The following is a 7,256-nucleotide window of genomic DNA, read 5'->3' as shown; positions in this document are numbered from 1 at the left end:
AAGAGTTACACAGAGAGAGGAGAGGCAGAGAGAGAGAGGTCTTCCACCCGCTGGTTCACTCCCCAATTGGCCTCAACAGCCAGAGCTGCGCCGATCCGAAGCCAGGAGCCAGGAGCATCTTCTAAGTCTCTCACATGGGTATGGGTGCAGGGGCCCAAGCACTTGGGACATCTTCTACTGCTTTCCCAGGCCACAGCAGAGAGCTGGATCAGAAGTGGAGCAGCCAGGACTCGAACCAGCACCCATATGGGATGCTGGCGCTTCAGGCCAGGGCGTTAACCAGCTGCGCCACAGCGCCGGCCCCGGTAAGTTTAATTGTTAACGTTTTTAATTTTGATTCATCTTTTATATTTGAAAGGCAGAAAGACAGGGTCAGAGAGATGAGAGAGATCTTCCATTGCTGGTTCACTCTCCAAATGTCCGCGGCAGCCAAGGCTGGGCCAGGCTGAAGCCAGGAATTGGGAGCTCCATCCAGGCCTCCCAGGTGGAGGCAGGGAGCTAAGTACTTGAGCTAAGTACTGCTGCCCCCCAGGGTGCCCACTAGCAGGAAGCAGAGGGGGGACCCAGACCCTCTGACATGGGACGCTGGTGCCCCGAGCGGCGTCTCGCCACTGAGCCAAACGCCCGCCCGGCCTCTGCCTCTGGACTATCTGGCAGCATCCCTCGGTCTGTCTGGGCCACGGTTTGCGGATTTGTGTATCTGCCCGTGGGCATCTGTGGTGCCCGGTGTGTGCTTTAACATAAGTGCGGCTGTGGGTAAGCACCCAAGGCTCTGGCTGTGCCTGCCGGGGGCACGGCGTCTGCGGAGCTGGGCAGGGGACCGACAAACCGACTCCCCTCCCCTGCGCCCCCCAGGGTGCCCACTAGCAGGAAGCAGAGGGGGGACCCAGACCCTCTGACATGGGACGCTGGTGCCCCGAGCGGCGTCTCGCCACTGAGCCAAACGCCCGCCTGGCCTCTGCCTCTGGACTATCTGGCAGCATCCCTCGGTCTGTCTGGGCCACGGTTTGCGGATTTGTGTATCTGCCCGTGGGCATCTGTGGTGCCCAGTGTGTGCTTTAACATAAGCGCGGCTGTGGGTAAGCACCCAAGGCTCTGGCTGTGCCTGCCGGGGGCACGGCGTCTGCGGAGCTGGGCAGGGGACCGACAAACCGACTCCCCTCCCCTGCGCCGTTTGCCTTCGTGCCCCCTGCACGCAGCCCCACATCCTGGCCACCGCGTGCTCTGCTACATGCCGGCCACCCCAGCGGGCAGCCGAGGGGCTCTGGAAACACGCGTGAGGCTGCTTAAGCGTTCAGCCTTGGAACCAAGGGGGTGAAGCTGAGCAGAGCCTGCCGTGTGTTCTCTTCCTTGCTCCGGATCTGAGGAGCTGGAACGCCTGGGGCGTTGTCCTGTGTGGCTTGTCCCGCTTCTGCGTGTGTCTCTTTCCTGGGAACGTCCCGCGGGGCATCCCGCCCCTGTTTCCGGCACACTGAAGTCGGGGTCTACATCTCAGCCCCGGCGTTGCTAGTGCCCGGGGTCGGGAGATTCCCGGTGGCATGGCGGGGGCCGCCCTGTGCAGGGTGGCACCTGGGCCTCGGCCCACCAGGTGCCAGTGGCACCCCCCTCCTGAAGCCGAGACTACCCAGAGTGCTCCGGTCCTTCCCAGGTGAGCCTAGGGGAGGTTGGGGGTCAGTCCCATTTGGTCAGAGGGGTCCCTGGTGGGGAGCGGAGTGGACACAGGGCCTCTTCTCAGATGCCAACCCGATGGCAGAGGCAGCCAGCCACCCGCTGACCGTTGGAGCGCCCGCTGCCCTCCGTCTGGGGCCGGGCTTCTCCGTGCTGGGCAGCCCTGGGCGGGGCGGCTGACACGGCTGCTGCTCATCAAGCAGTCCCCAGGAGCTGGGACAGGCTTTCCCCAAGCATGGGCCAAATTCTACCGACTGTGACATGTGTTCCCTGTCTGTGAAATGGGGATGAGCTCATAAAAGTCGCGAGGAGGGCTTGGGGAGCAGCAGTGCAGGTCCCGGGGCCCCCAGCACACGTGGTGGGAGCGCTGGGCAAAGACAGAACCGGGAGTGTGTGGACACGGGTGGCCTGGCTGTGTCACCAGGCCGGCATCGGCAGGCTAGGCGTGTCAGTTTCCCTCCGCCCAGAGAGTCTCAGAGGGAAACTGGGGTTGGGTTTGGGAAGGGAAGGGCCGGGCGGGAGAACAGGCTGGGATGTGAACCAGGGACTGTCCTGGGTGAGCAATCAGGGCAGGCCTCTCAGAGGAGGTGACCTGAACGAGGCCAGGCAGCAAGGCAGCTGGACGTCATTCCTCCCCCCCCGCCCCGGGCTCTGCCCACACTGACCCACTCTCTAGAATGTTCCTTCCAGCTCTCACCGCCTTCGAAGGAGCGTTCGGACCTGAGGCTGTGATGGAAACTCAGCCTACCTTTCCCTCCTCAATCTCCTTGCCCTGTCTCCCCTGCTCAGCTTCGGGTGCCGGGAAGGCTGCCTCGAGTGGCAGCTGTCATCACCAGGGCCGTGAGAGAAAGGCTGATATTCCCACAATTCCATTTGAGAAGAGGGCACAAAGCCCCACCCCCGGCCATTTTGCACAATGCTTGGTGTCCCCCTCCGCTGCCTGTTTCCCCCTCTGGCCGTGCCATTTGCCTCATTCATCGCCTCAGCAGTGGCGGTCTGAAGTCTGCACCAAACGTTTCTAAAAGGGGCTCCAGGGGCCAGCGCTGCCCTGCAACGGGTTAAGCTGCCATCTGAGACGCCACCATTCCACATGGGCACCGGTTCGAGTCCCAGCTGCTGCTCTTCCAATCCAGCTCCCTGCTGATGCCCTGGAAAAAGCAGCGGAAGACGGCCCAAGTGCCTGGGCTCCTACACCCATGTGGGAGACCTGGATGGAGCTCTTGGCTCCCGGCTTCGGCCTGGCCGAGCCCTGGCGGTTGCAGTCATTTGGCGAGTGAGCCAGCGGATGGAAGATCTCTCTCTCTCTCTCTGTATCTCTGCCTTTCAATCAAAATAGATCAATCAAAGATAACAGGGGCTCCCCTCACAGGGCAGGCACGGGCAGGGCTGTGTGTTCTTCTGGGCGCCCAGGGGAGAATGTTCCTGGGCCTCAGCCGCCGCGTGAAGACCGCCGATAGCCTTTGGGTCTCGGCCCCTCCCTCCAGCTGCAGAGCCAGCTGTGGAGCACAGGCCCTACCTGGAGAGGATGGTCAGGGTCACCTCTGGACCCGGCCACCTCAGCAGAGTCCCCTGTGCAGCCAGCTGTGGGGGGAGGGGTGTGGTGAGGCCCCCCACGGTGACGCTGTCCTTCTCTGCTCTCCTGGATTCCTGGCAGGAGCCTGCGCTTGGCTCCGCCCCCTCGGAGCTGTCAGATGAATGAATCTGAATGAATGGGAGCCACGGGCAGGCCCAGCAGGTGCGCGTGGTGGGGCAGGTTTTTGGGGACTCAGAGCCAAGAGGAAGTATGGGCCCCTAGAGGAGAGGAGCAGGGCCCCAGCCCAGGCCAGGAGAGCCTGGGAAGGGCAGGAATGAGCAGGACCAGAGGGAGGGGCGGAGCAGCTGCAGGATTGGGGCGTCCTGTTCTCCCACCCACCTGCTCGCCGCCCTCGCCCTCGGGCTGGGCCAGGCCTCCCTGGAGCCACTGCAGGGAGGCGAGAGGATGGGGGGGTGCGTGGGGATGCCCGACTGGCACAGCGGGTTTGGCTGGTCCCAGCACTTGGCAGAGGAGAGTGCCAGGGACCAGTGAGGATGGCACTGGGAGGCCCGAGATGCGGGGGTGGGGCGGTGCCTTTGTCCACCTGTCGGTCGCTGTGGACACCACACGCAGCACTAGGAACCTCAGGTCGCTGGGTCTGGCCAGCCTTCCTGATCCTCAGCCCCCCGTGGCTCCCTCACACTCCTCACTCCTGGTCTTAACCCCTTGGGGTCACTTCTCCTTCTCCTGTGTGACCAGGCGCCTGGTGAGGTCACAAGATGCCCCCTCACCCTGACCAAGTGCCCCAGGGTTGCTGGCTGGCCCTCCCTGAGAGTAGCTGGGGTGTGCAGCCGCCCCCACGGGCCTCTAGCCCGGCCCCAGGCCGGGAGTGTGTGGGGTGGGGCCAAGGCCCATGGTATCGGGCCTGGGGCAGGCTCCTCTGTGGGATGGAGCAATCAGGGCGGGGAGCATGGAGGAGGTTTCTACAACGCTGCACACCCCAGATGGACCCACTGATTGGGGGGGTGGGGCCGGGCCCCCACCTTCCTGTCCTAAAAGAACTCTGGGGACCCAGCATCCCTCACAGCTCGCAGCTTTCTGGCCGGGACAGGTGTCTCGGTGCTCAGTTTTCAGCCGAGTCTCAGGAGTTCAGGCCCTGCCCTCCTCCCTCAGACCCAGGAGTCCAGCCCCAGCCCTCCTCCCTCAGACCCAGGGGTCCAGTCCCAGCCCTTCCTCCCTCAGCCCCAGGAGTCCAGCCCCAGCCCTCCTCCCTCAGACCCAGATGCTCAGCACCAGCCCCTCCTCCCTCAGCCCCAGGAGTCCAGCCCCAGTCCTCCTCCCTCAGACCCAGGGGTCCAGCCCCAGCCCCTCCTCCCTCAGACCCAGGAGTCCAGCCCCAGCCCCTCCTCCCTCAGCCCCAGGGGTCCAGCCCCAGCCCCTCCTCCCTCAGCCCCAGGAGTCCAGCCCAGCCCTCCTCCCTCAGACCCAGGGGTCCAGGCCCAGCCCTCCTCCCTCAGACCCAGGGGTCCAGGCCCAGCCCTCCTCCCTCAGCCCCAGGAGTCCAGCCCCAGCCCTCCTCCCTCAGACCCAGATGCTCAGCACCAGCCCCTCCTCCCTCAGACCCAGGGGTCCAGCCCCAGCCCTCCTCCCTCAGACCCAGGAGTCCAGCCCCAGTCCTCCTCCCTCAGACCCAGGAGTACAGCCCCAGCCCTCCTCCCTCAGACCCAGGAGTCCAGCCCCAGTCCTCCTCCCTCAGACCCAGGAGTCCAGCCCCAGTCCTCCTCTCTCAGACCCAGGGGTCCAGGCCCAGCCCTCCTCCCTCAGACCCAGGGGTCCAGGCCCAGCCCTCCTCCCTCAGACCCAGGAGTCCAGCCCAGTCCCTCCTCCCTCAGACCCAGGAATCCAGCCCCAGCCCTCCTCCCTCAGACCCAGGGGTCCAGCCTAGCCCTCCTCCCTCAGACCCAGGAGTCCAGCCCCTGCCCTCCTCCCTCAGACCCAGGGGTCCAGGCCCCCTGCCCTCCTCTCTCAGACCCAGGGGTCCAGGCCCCCTGCCCTCCTCTCTCAGACCCAGGGGTCCAGGCCTACCTCCTCCCCAACCCACGCAGCCTCCCTGCCTGGTTGTTGCTTCCTTCCTGACTTGGGATCTGGGCCCCTGCCTGCTGCCCCCCAGGGGCCAGCCAGAGCTGCTGTCTGCTCAGCTCTCCCGGAACGCATGGCTGGCAGTTACCAGCTTTCAGAGGCAAGGTCGGGCTGTAGAGGTGACAGTGGCCTGGTTCTGTGTGAACAGCGACCTCATGACCCAGTGACCTCCCTGAGCCCACAGCTGAGTTCTAAGAGCTGAGACGCACAAGGGCCGGGGGGTGGGGGGCAGGGGGCAGATGGGGCCGCCAGGGAGAGGCTGGGGGATTGACATGAGCACCGGGGGCACAGCTCCGCGGCCCTGCTGTCCCAGGCGGCCCAGGCTGGGAGCCACTCCCTGCTCCCCTTGCACAATCAGCTCCGAGGTCTGGGGCAGGAGGCGCCCTCCTCGCGGTCATGGCACGTGAAGGTGACGTGCAGGTGACACAAGCCCCAGGTCCACCTTCCTGGAGGTTTATGGGGGTGGAGAGCAAGTGCTGACTGGCCCAGCCCACCCCACCTGCCCTGCTTCCTGCTGCCTTTTTTATTTATTTTTTTAGATTTTTTTTTTAAAGTTTACTTATTTGACAGGTAGAGTTACAGACAGAGAGAGGGAGAGACAGAGAGAAAGGTCTTCCATCCGCTGGTTCACTCACAGGTAGCTGTGACAGCCAGATCCTAAGCCGGGAGCCAGCAGCTTCTTCCATGCCTCCCACATGGGTACAGGGGCCCAAGCACTTGAGCCATCTTCTACTGCTTTCCCAGGCCATAGCAGAGAGCTGGAGTTGGAAGTGTAGCAGCCAGGACTTGAACCAGCGCCCATATGGAATGCCAGCACTGCAGGTGGAGGCTTAGCCCACTACGCCACTGCACCGACCCCTCCTGCTGCCTTTAGGGATGGGAGTGAGTGTCCCCAGATGCCCCACAGTCACCTGCCCATCGCCCAGGTCCCTGTCCTGGCTGGGAGGAAGCATCTGTGTTGCCTCGCCCTGACCCTGCCAGGCCCACCCCCTGTGCCTTTTCCACACAGGCCGCAGGCTCCTTCACCTCCTGAGAACATCTCTCCTCGCTTCCTCTACCTTCCCCAGCCCTGCCTCGCATCCCAGGGACTTCCCAAAGCCTGTGGAGTCAATACGGAGTGGGCAGAGCCACACAAACCTTTCAAACCTTCTGGTCGCCACATTTTTTAGAGACGTACAAAGCGGAGGCCAGCATTGTGGCACAGTGAGTTAAGCTGCCACCTGCAACACTGACATCCCACATGCAAGCCCTGGTTCAAATCCTGGCTGCTTCACTTCCAATCCAGCTCTCTGCTGATGTGTCCGGGAGGCAGCAGGTAATGACGCAAGTGCTGCCCCCCGCCCCACACACACACATGGAGCCCTGGATGGACCTCGTGGCTCCTGGCTTCAGCCTGACCCAGCCCTGGTTGCTGCAGCCATCTGGGGAGTGAACCAGCAGATGGAAGTCCCCTCTTGCGTGTCTGTCTCCTCCTCTCTGTCACTCTGCCTTTTAAACAACTAAATCTTGAAAAAAAAAAAAAAGTTAAACCAGTGAAATTTTTAGGCATATATCTCATCAAATCTATCCAAATATGATTTCAGCGAGGAATCAATATAAAGGTGACTTGTGAGAGGTTTTATCAGCTTTGGGTCACAATTTCAGTGTTCAGCTTCCAGCAGTTCAATAGGAAAAAAAGCCTTCATATGGTTTTGGTTTTCAAAGTTAAATTCTAACTGAAATGAAATAAAAATTTAAAATGTCACCTGCTTGGCCACATGTGCCACATTTCCAGTGCTAGGTAACCACCTATGGCAGGTGGCTCCTATGTGGAACAGCATGGCTCTAAACCTCTCTGGATATTAACTGGACGGATGGACAGATGGATGGATGGACATGGACGGGGGATGGACAGCTAGAGGGAGGAGTGAGTATGCGCTGGTACTGGACTTCCCAC

The sequence above is a fragment of the Oryctolagus cuniculus genome, chromosome 18 (assembly GCF_964237555.1).
Source record: "Oryctolagus cuniculus chromosome 18, mOryCun1.1, whole genome shotgun sequence".
NCBI lineage: Eukaryota > Metazoa > Chordata > Mammalia > Lagomorpha > Leporidae > Oryctolagus > Oryctolagus cuniculus.
Note: the sequence above shows the minus strand (reverse complement) of the source record.